The 20,139-nt window shown below is 48.5% G+C and overlaps 1 protein-coding gene and 1 long non-coding RNA gene across 2 annotated transcripts in view; one reads left to right on the top strand and one right to left on the bottom strand.

Moving 5' to 3' along the window:
- LOC102456402 (guanine nucleotide-binding protein G(z) subunit alpha-like) overlaps nt 1-20,139 on the bottom strand; it is a 172,995-nt gene that overhangs the window by 18,368 nt on the left and 134,488 nt on the right. The window lies entirely within an intron of this gene.
- LOC142818426 (uncharacterized) lies at nt 875-9,811 on the top strand. Its single transcript, XR_012895896.1, has 2 exons — nt 875-1,411; nt 8,629-9,811. It is a non-coding gene; the product is annotated as an uncharacterized LOC142818426 (long non-coding RNA).

Below are 20,139 nucleotides of genomic sequence, written 5' to 3'. Positions count from 1 at the left end.
GGCAAGGTGTGGGGGGCAGGTCTGGGCCCCCATAAGGGTGGGACCTCCGGTAGAAGGGGCAGAGCTAGGGGCCCAGTGCGGGAGCAGAGCCGCCATTGTGGGGCTGGAGAAGACTGGCAGAGGAGAGACAAAGATCTCCATGGCCGCGGAGGACAGCTTCAGGTGCCCCAGTGGGCCTGCGCTGGCTGGCCCGGAGAAGTGGGCAGAGACCATGTGCTACACCTGAAGGTGAGGGGGGGCACAGTTCCTGCTTCAAAGTGTGGCTTTTTCCTGACTGCTTGTGGTCTCTCCATCCCCCCCCCCCCCCCCGCCACGGGCAGCCGTGGCTGGCCACCTTCCCCACCTGGGAGCCTCGTGTCGTTTGGGGGGACCCCGTGCCAGAGCATGGTGTGTTTCATTGTAAATCTGCCTCTGCACCTTTCTTATGAATCTCAAGGACAAACCACAGGAACATCAGCCTTCAACATTAACTGTATCAGCAATGTTAGATTACAGAGTTGCACACTAAGGCCTCGCCTACACTATGACTACTATGGTCGATTTCCAGGCACTCAGTTTTGAGAAGTTGAAGGGCTGTATCCTCACTACAGGCAAAAATTGAATGTTGTCTGAAATAGCGCATCCACATTACACAGCCTGCTGTTGACTCAGAGAGGGAGGCACTGTGGGTAGCGTAGAAGCTTGGGCTATGCTTCCAGTGTCCACTGGGTTCATAAATCAGCAATGGGTGGTTAGAGAGGCTCATAGCAGCTGTGTCCCATAAGGCACTCGTCTGGTCCATCTCCCCCTGCCCCGCTTGCACAAGATAGGGGGGAAGCAATGTGCTCACGCCTTTTTGTGCCCTGGATGCCATCACAGATACCAGAGCACTGTGTGGAGGCAGGAAAAGGGAATAAGGGAATTTGTGTGCAGCCATCTTGGTCTTGTTAACAAGAGAGCAAGAGTCAGGCTAAGTCTGTGGCCTGACAACGCGAGATCTGTAATTAGACGCTGCCTTCGCCTCTCGCCTCCATACGGAGATAAGGATAGAATGCTGACTCTGGCAGGGACCTTGAGATAAGGAGCATCTGGGTGGAACTAAATAGCTGTTAGCCATTGGTGTTTGTAATTGGAAGGAGACTAATTGTTATTGTTGTTATATCTAATGGACAGTATATAAACTGCTTCATAATTGCTTGTATTCGAAGATCTGCCTCGGTGAGGGGGGGGACTCCCCCCCGTCCGAACCAGTTTTTCCCTTGCTGCAGCTCGTAATAAAACTGCCTCTGGCTACTTGTTGCTTACAAACTCAGAGTGAGGACAATGTTTTCTTCCACAATTTGGTGCCGTGACTCGGATGGCAACGCCCGACTGAAGACAGCAACAGCGGCTGCAGACCGTCCCCCTTCACCCCCATGGCGCCAAACGAGAGGTAAGAGACCTTTTGAAATCTCTCCTGGGGTGTGGAGGAGGACTGCCTGTAGGGTCGTCTGCTTCTTGTGGGCTCACGCCAGCCGAACTTCCTGAATCTGCAACAAGGTCAGACGCAAAACGGTTCCGGGGAGGTTGTTTTGTTACCCCCGAGTAGGCCTAAGTTTACGCAGTGCTGGGAACTGCTGTGGTATTGGTGGTGCCGCCCCGGGTACAGGAAGAAGGTTGTATTGCGTCTGGACATAAGGCACCTAGGTTTATGCAGTGCTGGGAACTGCTGTGGTTCTGGGGGGAAACGTGTTGTTTGCCGCCCCAAATATGGACGAGGTCCATAATGAGAGATGCATCTAAAAGTGGGAAAATTTCTGTGTGTGAAAAGCATGCTGAGTGTGAATGTAATGAGTGGAGTGTGAATGCCGCTGCCCAGGTCTCTGGGGGTATGTCTACACTACAATGTTAATTCGAACTAACTTAGTTCGAATTAGTAAATTCGAACTAAGCTAATTCGAACTAACGCGTCTAGAACTAAAAACTAGTTCGAATTAGCATTTTGATAATTCGAACTAGCAAGTCCACATTGAGTGGACCCTGAACAGGGCTTAAGGATGGCCGGAAGCAGTGCCGGCAGGGCATCAGAGGAGGACTTAGAGCATGGAGATGCTGTCTCAGGCTAGCCGAGGGCTGCGCTTAAAGGGTCCCGACCCCCACCCCGGACACACAGTTCTAAGGGGTGCCCGCTTGCAAAGCAGTCCTGGCTTGGATTGCCCGGAGTACCCACACTGGGCACATCACACCACTCGGCCATCAGCCTGGCTGCACTTGCCACAGGCTGCCATCTGGGGAGAGGGGACAATCGGGGGGCTGCAGGAGAGCTTCCACCTCCAGAAGCCCGCAGAGCCAGCCCAGTCCTCCCCATTGGGGGCTCGTACCCCATTCCTCCCTCACCTCCTTCCACTTACCCTTCCCTAGCCCCCCTTCTTATTGATGTACAAAATAAAGATAATGTTTCTTCCAACATTGACTCTGTCTTTATTGAACAAAACTGGGGGAGACTGGGAAAAGGAGGTGGGAGAGGGGAAGAGAAAGGCTGGGAGAGGGGAGGGCAACTAACATGATCAGGGGTTGGGAACAGGTCCCAGATGAAGAGAGGCTACAGAGACTGGGACTGTTCAGCTTAGAAAAGAGGAGATGGAGCGGGGACAGGATAAAGGTCTCTAAAAGCAGGGGTTGGGTGGAGAGGGTGCACACAGAAAAGTTCTTCATGAGTTCCCATAAAGAAGGATTGGGGACACCAAAGGAAAGGAATGGGTAGCAGGCTTGAAACTAGTAAGAGAAAGTTGTTGTTCTTGACAAAGCAAATAGTTAACCTGTGGAACTCCTTGCTGCAGGAGGCTGTGAAGGCTAGAACTAGAACAGAGTTGAAAGGGAAGTGAGATCAAGTCATGGACGTTGGGTCCATGGAGTAGTCTTAGCCAGGGGGTAGGAGTGGTGTCCCTGCCCAAAGTTTGTGGAAGGCTGGAGAGGGATGGCACGAGACAAATGGCTTGGTCACTGTCTTCGGTCCATCCCCTCCAAGGTCCCTAGGGTTGGCCACTGTCGGCAGACAGGCTACTGGGCTAGATGGACCTTTGGTCTGACCCAGGATGGCCATTGTAAGCTCAGGGCTCAGTGTCGGGGGTCTCAGTGGACCCCCTTGATTTTCATGCACACCTGGTCCTGGGTGGCCAGGCTGGCAGCTCTCCTGCCCTAGACGGCCACTTTCCTGTGCCTAGTGCGGAGATCGTGGACGAGGTCCACGATGTCTGCACTAGCCCAGGAAGGTGCCCGCCTCTTGCCGTCCCGGGCAAGCTCCCGGGAGCCGCCAGCCTGGTCCCGGCAAGAGGGGGTGGGCTGGGGGGCATCGGGTGGGTGGCTCTGTGCCGTGCCAGGTGCAGGGTCTGCTGGCTGGGTGCTTGCAGGCTTGCACCTGGCATGGGCACCGTAGCCAGCCCGTGCCTCTTTAAGGGGTCCGGGGCCGGGAGGGGGGCATAGAGTTTCCCTGGTGTTGGCCAGAGTGGCCACCAGGGAAACCTGGGGAGAGCTAGCCTCCCACTAGTTCGAATTAAGGGGCTACACACCCCTTAATTCGAACTAGTAAGTTCGAACTAGGCTTAATCCTTGTAAAATGAGGTTTTCCTAGTTCGAACTAAGCGCTCCGCTAGTTCGATTCAAATTCGAACTAGCGGAGCGCTAGTGTAGCGGCTATGAATGTTAGTTCGAACTAACGTCCGTTAGTTCGAACTAACATTGTAGTGTAGACATACCCAGGGAAGTAAGCTGATTCCAGCCGCACCAGGGCTCTCCCACAAGGGAGTTCTGAACGCAAGGGGGGTCAGCCGAACCTCGAGACGGAGCAGATATGTGAGGGAGTGACGACTCCCCTTATTTCATGAGCTGCTGCTAAGGCCTGACGCTCTAGACCCAGCAGACCCCTTCTTTGGAGTGTGTAGATTTAGTTTCCTATAAGCCACTGAGCAGACGGGGAGTGGACAGGATGCTCCCCTGAATGACTAAAATGGATGGGGATCAGTCTAAGCATACCCCCCCAGACCGCTGAAAGGCACCCCTGCATACTACATGTACGTGCATCATGGTCCAAGGACCTGTAAGCATTTGACAGATTGACAGAGAAAGAAATTAAAGCCCTGAGGGATGAGATTGAAGCTCAGAAAAGCAAAAATCCGCCCTGCAGTGAGAAATGTAACTTACACGCAAGTGCACAGCCTCTCCCAAGCTTAGGGGGGGAATTTGGCCCAACATTACCCCCTCCACTCCTTTCTATGCCCAGCCCTATATGGGCCCTTACCACACATTACTGAAGATAGAGAGGAGGCACAGAAGATAATTGAAAGGTATCAGATCTTCCCTTTGGAAGAACGGGCTCTAGTTACAAATCTGTCCGATCCAAAGCAAAACACTGAGTTTTGGAATAGACTTAACAGCTTGTGGGAAGTATTCCTCCAAATTCTCAAGGAAGGAATGCCTGCCGACCAGCAAGCCATATTGGCCCTAGGCATTTTGGTTGGAAACATATACATGGAACACAACGCAGGAATAGGAAAGGGCTGCCAAGCAACTTTAGGAGATTCTCAAGCCCTTGTTAGCAAATAGATAACTACAGCCTCTCTGGCTGGAATCGCAGGCTACCCAAGGATGTTTCTCAACGCACAAGTGGGGGCCGTCCAGAAAAATAAACAGTTAAAACCTTTCCCTCACACACTGTTATAATTAGCTTGAGGGCATGGGAGGACGTAACCTAAAAGCCACCCTAAAAGCCAACTAGTGGGAATTGAATTTGAAGATGTAATTACTAGAAGCTAAATCTGCCCTAACAAGGAGACACATTCTGCAACATAAATCTCCTTACAGAGCATGGTCGAGTGATCCACCCCAGAGTCAGCAGCATAGATCAACTGCTGCAGCATGGATGTTATGAAAACCCTATACTGAGAAGTTTAAAATTAGTAATAGCTGACTGCAATAATACACATTTGGATTTACCTATAGAAAAGAATTAGGAGGTGTGGGGGCTAATGGGAAAGCCCATCCTCCTTACAAAATTAATACTGGACAAACATGTGTCATTGGGAAGGGTCATTTAGCAGGAATCAGGACATAAGAAGGAATTAAGCGATTGTTGTAATATATGAAGGGAAACCTGCTTTAAAAACTGACTCCTTGTTTCTTGCAGCCTTTTTCAATAATCCAGGCAAAGAAACAATTAAATTTAATTATTTGACTACAGACACTTTTGTTAAATATTCAAAAGGAAAAGAAGGAATTCTATTGACACTTAACTGGTTAACTGTATAAAAGAATGAAATCTATACATTCAATCCTTAAGGTTAAATTTACTCTTTAAGAAAACAAATCTTTGTTTTAAGAATCCAAGCCCTGAAACTTCACTGTGTCTCTGTTCAAGGCTGAGTTGATAACACTTTTGGCTTGCTTTCAAATCCAACATTATATGTGAATACAGGCTGCCTGACTATTTCAAAGGAATATAAAACACCTGTCCCCTCAAGTAAATTGTCCAAATATAAACAAAATATTTATAAGCGCCCATTTAACAAAATTTAATGTCAATATTATTATTACTATAGTCTTAATAAGTAACACTGTATATGATTCTTTTCAGGAAAAGAAAAGCTTTTTGCTTGCTGGAACAATAACTAACCAACACCTTGTGCTAAGGAGAAGCATTATAGCTTCACACATTAAGCCTGATCTGTGGTACAAGAGGGAAACTGAGGCATGCCACTGTTGGGGAGGGCTAGCAACTCTAGAGGTAATTCGAGGGAGTGGAAGGTCACGAGTACCGATGAAGCGCTCTTGTTCTCGTAAAGTTGTAGCTCACTCGCCCATGGGAGTGGTAAGGAACTAGCTGTAACCAGTTCCCCTAACAGATCTTAGGCAGTATTTTAAGTTATAATGGACCACCCCGACGGGGGTAGAAATGTTTTCTTGTCTTTCAGATCATCAGAAAGCGCTGGTGCCAGCTGAAGAAAAACAACAAACAACAACAACAAAAAACCATGGTTCTGTGTCATGACACAATAAGTTTGTGTTCTGTCCAAGTTTGTCTTGTGTGTCTTAATTGTAATACGTATTGCAAATATTGTTGTGTGTAGGATATTGTTTTAATGAAAGGATAATTTGAGTAAAGCAGAAGCATTAATTTAAACCAACAAAATTAATAATTGGGCCCAATCAATTGGCAACTTTAAAATTCAGTGAAAGGATAATAGTTTGGAAATTGTTTAGGCTAGGAGAATGTTAACAATGTCTCCACAGGTGAACAAAAAAGGAACTGGAAGGAAGCAAGGAGTGCATCATGTGAACAGAAGGACTGGGAGTGGGGTACCAGCCCTCTCCCCCACCGGATTGGTTTTGCTTTAATGGCTACACAAATGAAATATTTAGCTTCTGTAAATTTGCACACCAATGATAACGTGGTTTGGCCAGAGATAATAAGAAATTTATAAGTAACAACACGGGCAAGTGGGACATCAGCATATTTAAGTAAAGATGCCCACAACAATGAGGAAACTAGTAACCTCACCATTGCAATAACAGCTACTTGCCCTGCTACTCATTGGTGCCTGATGCCTTAAAAGGCCTCAAGAATTATGGAATTGCATGGGTTCCTATTAACAATTAAACATCTGTGAACCATGCTTGGTCCTATAAGAGAAACAGTGACTCTAGTCAACGTAACCTCCTTCAAGTCACATACTTAGAACAAATACACACTAATAGCGATGGGGAATACACGGCCTTGGGCCTCCCCTCATTCACACAGAATTATTTTGTTTATTGTAACAACATGAACACTATGAGGACAAAGAATACACAGTCCTCCAAGTTAAAGTTTGTATGGAGTATTGTGGGAAAGAAGCTAAACACTAACATCAGGCCACTGAAGTTGGACCTACTGACTCCCACTGGGGCTTACCACTTAAAGCCCAGACAAAGGTAACCCCTGAGGCATGGCTGTCATTTGTTAAACAATGGCCATTGCTAACTTGCCCTCATTTGGGTATTATTAACCAGGTCCTTAAGGACAAAATAGAGCCTCCCAATTGTGCATCATGCCCTGAACAGACCTGTCTCAGAACCAGGATAACTGTCACTGGTCCTTACCTTGGTGATGTTCCAAACTGGTATAGACCAGCTCTGTGCTAGACTGGCTAATCAAATTGGCAAGTGCCTGATTAGGCAACGAAGGGGCTTAGCAGATACCATCACAGATTGGTTTGGGCCTGGAAACTCTGTCAGCAGCACTTATGTCATAGCCCAGAAATTATATAGAATCCAGGCTGGTAGATGCAGTAATATCCAGTGCCCGTAAAGGCCTAGACACCAGCCAAGCCAACCGATTGATCCTGAATAGTTTGAAGGATCTGTCCAGCTCTGTGTCCATTTCACTAAACCTAACCAGATATTTGGACCAGAGACTAATTGGATTGTTAATTAATGGAACTAAATTAAAGGAATTAGAAGGCCAGTATTGAAGAATAGGATAGTTTTGACCACCCAGCTCTTATGGTGGTGAGTCCCCATCTCCTCCGTGCCTACCCATGGGAGTGGGGAAGTAGAGAATCCATGAGGACCCAAAGGCCCACCTGGACAGGGCATAGTATAACAGTTTGTTTTTGGCCCCTCTGGGGATTCCTCACTGAGATCAGATCAGAATGGTAACCTCCCTGCCTGTACCAAAGCAGGAGCATATAGATAGATCGAGGGCATCGCTTATTCTGAAGGTGTGGGAGCCTCCCTATACCCAGGGATTGTTGCACCCACTTTGATAAGGAAATTTTATGTACCTGCCCATTTAACATCATGACGAATCTGCCTAGGTTTGATGTGGTTGTCTCAGAGAAACAAAAACATCGAGCTGGTCCAAATAAACGGTACCTACTGGTGTTTGACTACCCAGACAGATCACTCCATCCTGCCCCTCTACATATCCGTCTGTGTGTATAACAGCCCCTCGCTGGATGATCCTGACCGTTGATGGAATGCGGCTCTATCACACTTCGGCAGTGATAAGTAACCTAACATGAGATTCTGAGTGGCACGGCGGAAGTAAGTACCTAGAGGAGGGTTTACTGGCCCTGCAGGCAAAGATCGAGGAGTTGGTGGCCAATGCCCAAAGATATGTCGGGGCTGGCCGTCTGAGGTACACACAGATAGGGAAACACCGTGGACCATGCCAAACACCTACCTCTGCAGCACTCAACCAGGCAGTAGAGGTCAAACCTATAATCATGGGCAGCGCCAGTAAGGTGATGAAATATCTTAAAGATGGATTTAAATAGTGTTTGTCAAATTATGTGGGAAGTTTTGATTTTAACATTTATAACAGTGCTGGTGCTGTACTCGTACTTCCAGAGTAAATTAAAACCCCTTAAATTGTATTTAACCTGGTGGGTTAAGGAGAACCCCAAAGTCAAGAGAAAGGAACTATAGGAGTAAACTGAGGCAGTCCATGGTATCTTGCTGAGAACTGACAAGCTCAAAGTATTAGGCCAGCTTGGGAAGTAAAACAGTTCAACAGTTACTGTGACCCTAGTTCCCCTGGCAACCACATTCCAAAAGAGCCTCACTTTGATAAGGCTGGTACCAAACAACTAAACAACCACGCGGGATTGTTTTTACAATTTGCTTTATTCCTAGGAAATAACCTTGGTTCCAAAGGAGCTAGCTGGCTTTTAGCTCAGAGAATAGAGACTCGTATGTCCATCAGCGAAAGACTGCTCTAGAAAGACCTTTACCAAGTTTTGCTAACCACCAACACCGCTGTGAAGTGCCAAGAACTGACTGTTGGCCAATGCTTCTCACTGCAAAAAGATCCCTCCATCTCGAAATGATCCTACCCCGATTGCTGATAAGCCTCTCTCTTCTGGTCCTGCTTTCCTACCTGCTGGACACCAGAAGAACCAAAATATTACAGGGTGATGTGCTGGTAACCTCTCCCCTGCATGATGCTGAACCACGACTGTTTCAAGAAAACAAAGAGGAAAAGTCCACTCCTCTGACATCGACAAAAGCCTGTAGTCTAGACATACCCTAAGAACTGACCTTGGTGAAAGAAGCGAAGTATTGTATATTGCCAAGGAGAAACTTGTGGGAGTGGTTTGGGTTTCTCCCTTTGATCTGGACTCTGTGCTTATGGACAGGTACTATCAGCATGTACCTGCCCTCCCTAATTTGGTTACTATTTATGATATGTTGTATGATGTTATTAAAATTATAGAACAGCCCCATCATAGAATTATATTGGGGATATTAATGATTATATTGCTTTTGCTTATTAAAAGTTTCATATTTGATTGTTGTTGTAAGGGATGTGGTGGTAGAGATAGCTTTTGTGTTTGTGCTAATTGTGTAATGTTTAATGAAGGTAAAGGTTTGGAGGGATAGTTGTGCTGTGGGCACAAAAGGGGGGATTGTGGAGGCAGGAAAAGGGAATAAGGGAATTTGTGTGCAGCCATCTTGGTCTTGTTAACAAGAGAGCAAGAGTCAGGCTAAGTCTGTGGCCTGACAACGCGAGATCTGTAATTAGACGCTGCCTTCGCCTCTCGCCTCCATACGGAGATAAGGATAGAATGCTGACTCTGGCAGGGACCTTGAGATAAGGAGCATCTGGGTGGAACTAAATAACTGTTAGCCATTGGTGTTTGTAATGGGAAGGAGACTAATTGTTATTGTTATTATATTTAATAGACAGTATATAAACTGCTTCATAATTGCTTGTATTCGAAGATCTGCCTCGGGGGGGCTTCCCCCCTGTCCGAACCAGTTTTTCCTTTGCTGCAGCTCATAATAAAACTTCCTCTGGCTACTTGTTGCTTACAAACTCAGAGTGAGGACAATGTTTTCTTCCACAATTGCGACTATGGAGCTCATGGGTGTCATGGTGCGCCTCATGGCTCTGTACTTTTTGAGAACCTATGCACATTGCTCCACCAGGAAGAGGAGGAGGATGAAGCTCTGTGTGGCACAGAGGCCCTGCACAGGCAAGCCTTGGTGCTCATGCTAGTGCAGCCACCAGTCAATCTGCTGGACATCATGCAATGTTAGTTCTGGCAGAGGGAGATAAGCTCAGACTGGTGGTACCGCATTGTGATGCAGAGATGGGATGATCAGCAGTGGCTGCAGAACTTCCACATGTGGAAGGCCACGTTCCTGGAACTCTGTGATGGTTGGGAAAGGTGCATGACCTAAATTCCCTCTAGGGTACACACCTGCGCGCAAAAACAATTTTAGTCCCATTCCATCCCTGACAGACAGAGCAGCCACCCACCATGGGGCTCAACCCCAGGAGCAGCTGGGAAGCCACCACGTGGCACTGGCCCAACTTCGGCTCTTCCCCAGAGCTGGATTTGCAGTCAGGGTGGGCCACGTGGTGGCTGCCAGAGCTCAACTCAGGGCTCCAGTGCAGCGGCTCCTGGAGCCAGAGCCGCAGCGGGGCTGTCCCCAGCTTGACACCAGCAGGGAGCAGTTCAATGCAGCACCAACCAGGCAGGGGTGCTCCTCTGTGAGCCTCCTGCCAGAGCATCTAGCACACAGACTTGCCTATTCCTCAGGACCAGCTGTGTGCCAGGCTTGGCTGGGTGCCAGAGATGGCAGGCTGGTTACCATGCTTAGTGCCAGGCAGGGGGTATCAGGATGGATGATTGCCAGGCATGGTGCCAGCCTGGGAGGGTGCTAGGCTCAGTGCCAGTCTTGAGAGGTGCCAGGATGGGAGGGCACAAGGCTGGGTGGGATCCATCAAGGGGCTTCCAGCTGGGGGGGGGGGGGGTGCCAGGTTTGGAAGGTGCCAGGATGGATGCAAGGTTGGATGCTAGCTGTGCTGGACAGGGGGTGATGTACAGGGGGTGACAAGCTGGGTGGGTGCAAGGCTGGGTGCCAGGATTCATGCCAAGTTGGATGAGTGTCAGGCTGGGTGGTTTGCAGGGTGGCTGGGTGCCAGGCAGGGTGGGAGTGAGGTTGGAGCTGGTAGCTGCCCGGCTACTCCTGGGGTGGGGCCACATGGCTGCATGGCCGCACTGCAGCCCTGGCCCCAGGAGCAGCTGGGTAGCCACCACACGGCCCTGACTGCAGCTCCAGCTCTGGGGAAGGGCTCTCACAGCTGAATGAAATAAACAGAGGTACTGAATCTTTAACAAAGATGTCCCTTTCCCAAAATGATCATAATTAAAATTCATGTTTTAAAATTAATTAACATTAAGTAACACACAGAACAAGATTTTCAGCCACTTATTCCCACACTTCATTTACTCACCAGGATAAAGTTTTCTGTTCAGATCCCGTGGAGGTTTAATTTATGCCCGGGGAAAGGTATGATCTGGTTCTCAGACTGAGGAGTTGCAATTACCATGATTTATGACTAGGCCAGACAAACAGGAAACAGACTAATTCTAAAAGTGGTTGGTTAACTTAGCTCATACCTAGCAATGGGGGCAGTCACTGCAACTTGGTTTCAGATACCTGTCTGGAGGTCGAGGGAAAAGGGGCTAGTATGAAAGCTGAAATATCATAGGCATGAGCCATGATAAAGGAAATGGGATTGTTCAAATAAAGAGGAAGAAAGGTAATGGGATTTTTAGGTAAAGCTTATAGAAACAATAGGAACGATAAAAGCAAACAAATAAGTTAGGCACAAGTTAAAAACAAGAGAAAAATTAGGTAGGGGCTATCAAGCATAACACAACAGGCAAGAGTTTAAAGGAAACTAAAAGATACATGCACAAAAGGGGAAATTAAACAGGGGGTGGGGAGGAACTCTTCAGGGCAGGAGACCTGCCTCCGATATGTCTAAACTAAAGTACATGGTGCTACAACCCTGCCCCCCCCCCCACCCCGCACTAAAACTAAAACCTAAAGATTCATTTATATTTCTCCAAATCCTCTGATGAAGTGGATTTTACCCACGAAAGCTCATGATCTTATACCTTTGTTAGTCTAAGGGCATGTCTACACTACAGCGTTATTTCAAAATAACAAGGTGAGCATCTACACAGCAAGCCTGTTATTTAGAAATAACAGGCTTCTTATTACTGAATACCCTCATATAATGAGGATTAATGCCTATTTCAAAATAGTTATTTCGAAATAGGGTGCATGTAGATGGTGCAGCTGTGGTTATTTCAAAATAACTGGCCTCCAGTGATTCTCACAGCTGTCCTGGTGGCCACTCTGTCCATACCCATTAGAAGTCTATAGTTCGCCTTCCCCTGCAGCCTTTAAAGGTGCAGCCACAGGGGAAAGGGCTTGTGGCACAAAGTAGGCCCTGACAGCCCTGAGCCACGCAGCAGTGCCCTTCTCTGCATTCCTGGTGCCATGGCAGACCCCTGTGCTCCCACCGAGCCCTCCATGGCTGCAAATGAGCCACCAGCCAGTTCCCAAGCCCCTGGCCGGGGGGGCAAAATACAAGGGCACCATCCTGGTCTGGTGCAGAGGTCCTGGATCTCATTGAGGTCTGGGGAGAGGAGGCTAACCTCCAGGATCTTTGCACCAGATGCAGGAATGCTGATATCTATGGCTGGATGGCCAACAGCCTGGCCCAGAAGGGCCACGTGCGCACCCAGGAGCAGGTGTGCATGAAAGTGAAAGAGCTGAGGCAGGCCTACACCAAGGCCAGGGAGAGGAGCTGCCACTCAAGGGTGACATCCCACTCCTGCTAGTATTACAAGCAGTTCCACTGAATCCTGGGGGGCAGTCCCCCCCCCACCTTGTTGTGGACTTCGGGCTGGAGACACGCCTGTTGTCATAAATAGGAGCTGCTAAGAAGAGTCTGACTTACCTGAAGATTGAGGAAAGGGTTAAGCAACTGGAGATGCACCTGAGGGAGGGGGTTGGGGCAGGTAGGAATTTCAAATTGGAAAAGAGGGGGTTTTCTCTCTCTGTTCTTTGTTTGAGAGGCAGAGTAGTTTCTCACAACTATTGAGGGAGATGGGAGATGCTTCTCTCTCCAAGAACGGACTTGTTAAAATGCGTAAGTAGGGAAAAGTTTAGATAGTCTGTCAGGGTTTATTGTTTACCTTGTTTGGGGGTTTGGAAATCATGTCTGAGCTGACTAATTGTTTCTCTCTTTTGTAACGAAGGATTACAGCCCAGGGACTTTCCCTGAGCATCTATATCAAATGGTGGCTCTTTCCATCTAGCCGATTTACTACCCTTGCAACAGTTGTTTCGTTTTGATAATAAAAGAGTTTTCCTTTTGTTTTGATTAACCGGTGTTGGTTGATTGTTGTGTCCTTAGGGTTATGTGCCTAGTTACCTGGGCAGAGTCTGTTGTTCTCTGTGGATTCCCTCTGTTTGTTTTCCTTACTCCAAGCAAAATGGCCGTTGGGGCAGGGGGGAGAGCTTTGCCTTAGGAAGGGGATTCCCAAGTGATCTCTTCCCTGGAAAAGGGTAGTAGAGATAGAATAGCAAATAGCCCATTGATATATAGGTAAGACTATGAACCACGGTCTCTGGCTAAGCTGAGGCACAGGCATGACGCCTAGCCAGCAACAGGCAACGGGCCCTAGGAAAAATACAGAAAAACAGCCTCGCTTGTGTATCACAAATGGAAGGAGCTGAAGCATCATAGAATCATAGAACCATAGAGCTGGAAGAGACCTCAGAAGGTCATCAAGTCCAGCCCCCTGCTCTAGGCAGGACCAATCCCAACTAAATCAACCCAGCCAGGGCTTTGTCAAGCTGAGACTTAAACACCTCTAGGGATGGAGACTCCACTACTTCCCTAGGTAACCCATTCCAGTGCTTCACCACCCGCCTAGTGAAATAGTTTTTCCTAATATCCAACCTGGACCTCTCCCACCACAACTTCAGACCATTGCTCCTTGTTCTGCCATCTGTCACTACTGAGAACAGCCTTTCGCCATCCTCTTTGGAACCTCCCTTCAGGAAGTTGAAGGCTGCTATCAAATCCCCCCTCACTCTTCGCTTCTGCAGACTAAATAGACCCAAGTCCCTCAGCCTCTCCTCATAAGTCATATGCTCCAGCCCCCTAATCATTTTGGTTGCTCTCCACTGGACCCTCTCCAATGCATCCACATCCTTTTTGTAGTGGGGGGCCCAGAACTGGACACAATACTCCAGATGTGGCCTCACCAGAGCCGAATAAAAGGGAATAATCACTTCTCTAGATCTGCTGGCAATGCTCCTCCTAATGCAACCTAATATGCCATTAGCCTTCTTGGCTACAAGGGCACACTGTTGACTCATATCCAGCTTCTCATCCACTGTAACCCCCAGGTCCTTTTCTGCTGAGCTGCTACTTAACCAGTTGGTCCCCAGCCTGTAACTATGCAGGACTCCACACTTGTCCTTGTTGAACCCAGGAGTGGCATGAGGCCGGCTGCGGCAGCTGGCGCCCCAGGTAGGTGGCGCAATTGGCGCCCCTGCCTGTACAGCCGTCAATGGCCGTGGTGTCATCATCGGGCGCCCGGGGCAACTGGTTGAACCTCATCAGATTTCTTTTGGCCCAACCCTCTAATCTGTCCAGGTCACTCTGGACCCTATCCTTGCTCTCCAGCGTATCTACTTCTCCCCCTAGCTTATTGTCATCCGCAAACTTGCTGAGGGTGCAACCCACCTCCTCAGCCAGGTCTTTAATAAAGAAGTTGAACAAAACCGGACCTAGAACCAATCCTTGGGGCACTCCGCTAGAAACCGACCGCCATCCTGACATCGAGCTGTTGATCACTACCCGCTGGGCCCAACAGTCTAGCCAGCTTTCTATCTTACAGTGCATCTTACAGTCCATTTCTACAATCCATACTCCCTTAACTTGCTGGCAAGAATATTGTGGGAGACCGTATCAAAAGCCTTGCTAAAGTCAAGTCCACTGACTTTCCCATGTCCACAGAGCCAGTTACCTCATCATAGAAGCTAATCAGATTGGTCAGGCACGACTTGCCCTTCGTGAATCCATGTTGACTATTCCTGATCACTATTCCTGATCTTCCAAATGCTTCAAAATGGATTCCTTGGGGATCCCCTCCATGATTTTTCCGGGGACTGAGGTAAGGCTGACTGGTCTGTAGTTCCCTGGATTATCCTCCTCCCCTTTTTTAAAGATGGGCACTACATTTGCCTTTTTTCAGTCATCCGGGATCTCTCCTGATCTCCACGAGTTTTCAAAGATAATGGCCGAAGGCTCCTCAATGACATTTGCCAACTCCCTCAGTACCCTCAGACGCATTAAATATGGGCCCATGGATTTGTGTATGTTTAGCTTTTCTAAATAGTTCCTAACCTGTTCTTTCCTCACCAAGGGCTGTCCACCTCCTTCCCATACTGCGTTGACTAGTGCATTAGTCTGGGAGCTCACCTTGTCTGTGCAGACAGAGGCAAAGAAAGCATTGAGTACTTCAGCTTTACCCACATCGTCTGTCACTAGGTTACCTCCATCATCCAATAAGGGCCCCACACCCTCCCTGATCACCCTCTTATTGCTAATATGCCTGTAGAAACCTTTCTTGGTACCCTTCACATCCCTTGCTCGCTGCAATTCCAATTGCGCTTTGGCCTTCCTGATTACTCCCCTGCATTCTCCAGCAATATATTTATACTCCTCCCTCGTCATCTGCCCAAGTTTCCAGTTCTTGTAAGCTTCCTTTTTGTGTTTAAGCTCACCAAGGATGTCCCCGGTAAGCCAATCTGGTCGCCTACCATATTTGGTTTTCTTACTGCGCATCAGGATGGTTTCTTCCTGTTCCTTTAATAAGGCTTCTTTAAAATACGGCCAGCTGTCCTGGACTCCTTTCCCCTTCATGTAAGAATCCCAGGGAATCTTGCCCATCAGTTCTCTGAGGGAGTCAAAGTCCGCTCTTCTGAAGTCCAGGATGTGTATTTTGCTGCTCTCCTTTCTTCCTTTGGTCAGGATCCTGAAATCTACCATCTCATGATCACTGCTTCCCAGGTTGTCACCCACCTCCACTTCCCCTATTAGTTCCTCCCTCTCTGTGAGCAGAAGGTCAAGCTGTGCATGGCCCCATGTCGGTTCCTTCAGCACTTGTACCAAGAAGTTATCCCCAACATTCTCCAGCAACTTCCTGGATTGCCTGTGTACTGCTGTATTGGTCTCCCAACAGATGTCAGGGTGATTAAAGTCCCCCATGAGAACCAGGACCTGTGATCTGGAAGCTTCTCTCAGTTGTCTGAAGAAAGCCTCGTCTACCTCATCCACCTGATCCGGTGGTCTATAGCAGACACCAACCACGACATCACGCCTGTTGCTTCCACCTCTAAACTTAACCCAGAGACTCTCAACAGTCTTTTCTCCCTCTATATACTGGAGCTCTGAGCAATCATACTGCTCTCTTACATACAATGCAACTCCTCCTCCTTTTCTCCCCTGCCTGTTCTTCCTGAACAGTTTATACCCTTCCATGACAGTGCTCCAGTCATGCAAGTCATCCCACCAAGTCTCCGTTATTCCAGTCAAATCATAGTTCTTTGACTGGGCCAGGGCTTCTAATTCTTCCTGTTTTTTTCCCAGGCTTCTTACATTTGTGTACAAACACCGTAGATAACCATTTGATTGCCGTACCTTCTCCATTCAAATCAGGGGTCCCCCTTTGTTTCTTCCCAGTATCCGACTTCCCCACTTACCTCAGAGCTTTGGTCACCGTCCCCCAACTAACCTAGTTTAAAGTCCTCCTCTCTAGGCTTGCAAGCCTGCCCGCGAAGATGCTCTTTACTCTCTTAGGGTATGTCTACACTACAAAGTTAATTCGAACTAACGGACGTTAGTTCGAATTAACTTTGATAGGCGCTACACTAGCTCTCCGCTAGTTCAAACTTAATTCGAACTAGTGGAGCACTTAGTTCGAACTAGGTAAACCTCATTCCACGAGGACTAAGCCGAGTTCGAACTTACTAGTTCGAATTAAGGGGTGTGTAGTCCCTTAATTCGAACTAGTGGGAGGCTAGCCCTCCCCAGCTTTCCCTGGTGGCCACTCTGGCCAACACCAGGGAAACTCGTATTCCCCCCTCCGGGCCCCGGCCCCCTTAAAGGGGCACGGGCTGGCTACGATGCCCGTGCCAGGTGCAAGCCTGCCAGCACCCAGCCAGCAGACCCTGCACCTGGCACGGCTCAAGCCAGCCACCTGATGCCCCCCAGCCCTCCCCCTCTTCCCGGGACCAGGCTGGCGGCTCCCAGGAGCTTGCCCGGGACCGCAAGAGGCAGGCACCCGCCTGGTCTAGTGCGGAGATCGTGGACCTCATCCATGACCTCTGCACTAGGCACAGGAAAGTGGCCATCTAGGGCAGGAGAGCTGCCAGCCTGGCCACCCAGGAGCAGGTGTGCATGAAAATCAAGGTTGTCCACTGAGACTCCCGACCCTGAGCCCTGAGCTTACAATGGCCATACTGGGTCAGACCAAAGGTCCATCTAGTCCAGTAGCCTGTCTGCCGACAGCGGCCAACCCTAGGGACCCTGGAGGGGATGGACCAAAGACAGTGACCAAGCCATTTGTCTCGTGCCATCTATCTCCAGCCTTCCACAAACAGAGGCCAGGGACACCATTTCTACCCCCTGGCTAATACCACTCCATGGACCCAACCTCCATGACTTGATCTAACTTCTCTTTAAACTCTGTTCTAGTTCTAGCCTTCACAGCCTCCTGCAGCAAGGAGTTCCACAGGTTGACTCTTTGCTTTGTGAAGAAGAACTTTCTGTTACTAGTTTGAAGCCTGCTACCCATTCCTTTCCTTTGGTGTCCTCTAGTCCGTCTATTATGGGAACTAATGGAGAACTTTTCTTTATGCACCCTCTCCACACCATTCTTGCTTTTATAGACCTCTATCATATCCCCCCTCCGTCTCCTCTTCTCTAAGCTGAAAAGTCCCAGTCTCTTTAGCCTCTCTTCATATGGGTGTTCCAAACCCCTGATCATTTTAGTTGCCCTCCCCTCTCCCACCCTCTCTCTTCCCCTCTCCCACCTCTTTTTCCCAGTCTCCCCCAGTTTTGTTCAATAAAGAGAGATTCTATTTTTGACCACACGTTTTCTTTATTTTGTACATCAGGAAGGGGGGCTAGGGAAGGGTAAGTGGAAGGAGGTGAGGGAGGAATGGGGTACGCGCCCCCGATGGGGAGGACTGGGCTGGCTCTGCAGGCTTCTCGGGGTGGAAGCTCTCCTGCAGCCCCCTGATTGCCCCCTCCCCCCGGATGGCAGCCTGTGGCAAGTGCAGCTGGGGTGATGGCCGAGTGCTGTGATGTTCCGCGTGTGGGCACTCAGGGCACTCCAAGCCAGGACTGCTTTGCAAGCGGGGAACCCTGAGAACTGTCTGTCCGGGGTGGGGGTCGGGTCCCTTTAAGCACAGCCCTCGGCTAGCCTGAGACAGCAGCTCCACGCTCTAAGTCCTCATCTGATGCCCTGCCGGCACTGCTTCCGGCCAGTCTTAACCTCTGTTCAGGGTTCACTCTGTGTGGACATGCTAGTTCGAATTAGCAAAACGCTAATTCGAACTAGTTTTTAAGTCTAGCTGCGCTAATTCGAATTATCTTAGTTCGAATTAGCGCTGTAGTGTAGACATACTCTTGGAGACCACTGCTCTACAGGAATGGGGGATACCTGAGTTGGCCTTCTTCTCCTAGAGGTTACATGCTGCCAGTTCTCTTCCTTGTCCTGTACTGCTCTCACTGGCTTTTCAGCCTGCTTTGCCTGCAGGATTAAATGCTGCCTTCTATCGAGGAAGTCTTCATCCTCTCTGATGGAACATAGGGTTGATACTTGGGCCTCAAGTCCTCTGATTTTTTCTTCCAAAATGGCGGCCAGCTTGCACTCAGTGCAGATGAAATCCCTTCTATCTTCCAGGAGGAAGACAAACATGGCACATGCTGTGCAGTTAACAACAGCAGACCTATCACTATCCATACCTGCCTTCCTTCAGAGAGATTCCTCAGATGTTTTTAAATGCCTCCTTGAAGGGCAGAAGAGAAAAAAATACAAGGAAAATAGCACCAAAGACTATGGGGCTCCCCAAGGGTGAACTCCCAGGCAAACTCCCCTGTTGGCTGCTCTCTGCGTTCACTCTGGCTGCTTTTTTTATAAGGCTGAGGCTAGGCCCGGCTCAAAGCCTTGCCTCTGATGCAATCAACCCTGAAGGCCCACCTGGGTACGTCTACACTTTCTCCCTAGTTCGAGCTAGGGATGTAAATGTAGCTGGCCAAAATTGCTAATTAAGCAGGGATTTAAATATCCCGTGCTTCATTAGCACAATCTCACCCACGCGTTATTCCACTCAACAGCTGATTTGAACCAGGAAGTGCGCTCTGGGACGCGTTAGTTTGAATCAAACCCCTTGGTTCGAACTAACGTTACTCCTCAAAAAATATTTAAATCCCCGCTTCATTAGCAATTTTGGTCGGCTACATTTGCATCCCTAGCTCGAACTAGGGAGAAAGTGTAGACGTACCCCCTGAGCTCAGGAAGTTTTTATTATAGTTTAGTGTAAAAGTTTTAAAGAATGGCGAGTGTACCTCGCCCCCTTCCCACTCCCCTTCCAAACTCCCTGTCGAAACTCCCTGTTTGCTGCCCCTGGTCTCAAAGTGAAAAGATCAAACTGTTGCAACATTTTACAGAGTTCAGCATTAGCCTATCCTATCCAATCAAATTCAGTCTCACTCTGATATATGAAGTGTGGGCTCCAGCCATTCTATAGATATGTGGAAGGTGAAAAAGAACAAACTGATAGACGATATACATATTGTCTCCCAGGGTACCAAATGGCTCTATTTGATTTCATATTAAACAACAAGGTGCATGACTTTAAATGTTTTATTATCCCTTGTTTTAGTATTTTCTCTTCCATAAGATTTTAAATATATAAATATTTGTTAGCAACTGGTGGGTGCCACACATCTGAACAAGTGCACATGACAAAACTCACTCTGCACAGATGGAAAAATCTTAGAGGGAACACTGTGTATGATGCACACGTCTTTTGGAATTCCTGCCTCTTCCGAAAGGTGCACACCGGAACTTTTTTTCCCCAGCCGAAACAGAGTTAGGGACATGGAAATGTCCATTGTGACTCTGGGTGACCCAGTCTACCCCTTGCTCCATGGCTCATGAAGTCCTACATGGGCAGCCTGGCCCACAGGAAGGAGGAATTCAACAACAGGCTGAGCAGGCGTGGAATGGTGGTGGAATGTTCACAGGAGGG

The sequence above is a fragment of the Pelodiscus sinensis genome, chromosome 15 (assembly GCF_049634645.1).
Source record: "Pelodiscus sinensis isolate JC-2024 chromosome 15, ASM4963464v1, whole genome shotgun sequence".
NCBI lineage: Eukaryota > Metazoa > Chordata > Testudines > Trionychidae > Pelodiscus > Pelodiscus sinensis.
The sequence above is the reverse complement of the archived record's forward strand: the minus strand, read 5'-3'. Positions and strand labels throughout refer to the sequence as shown.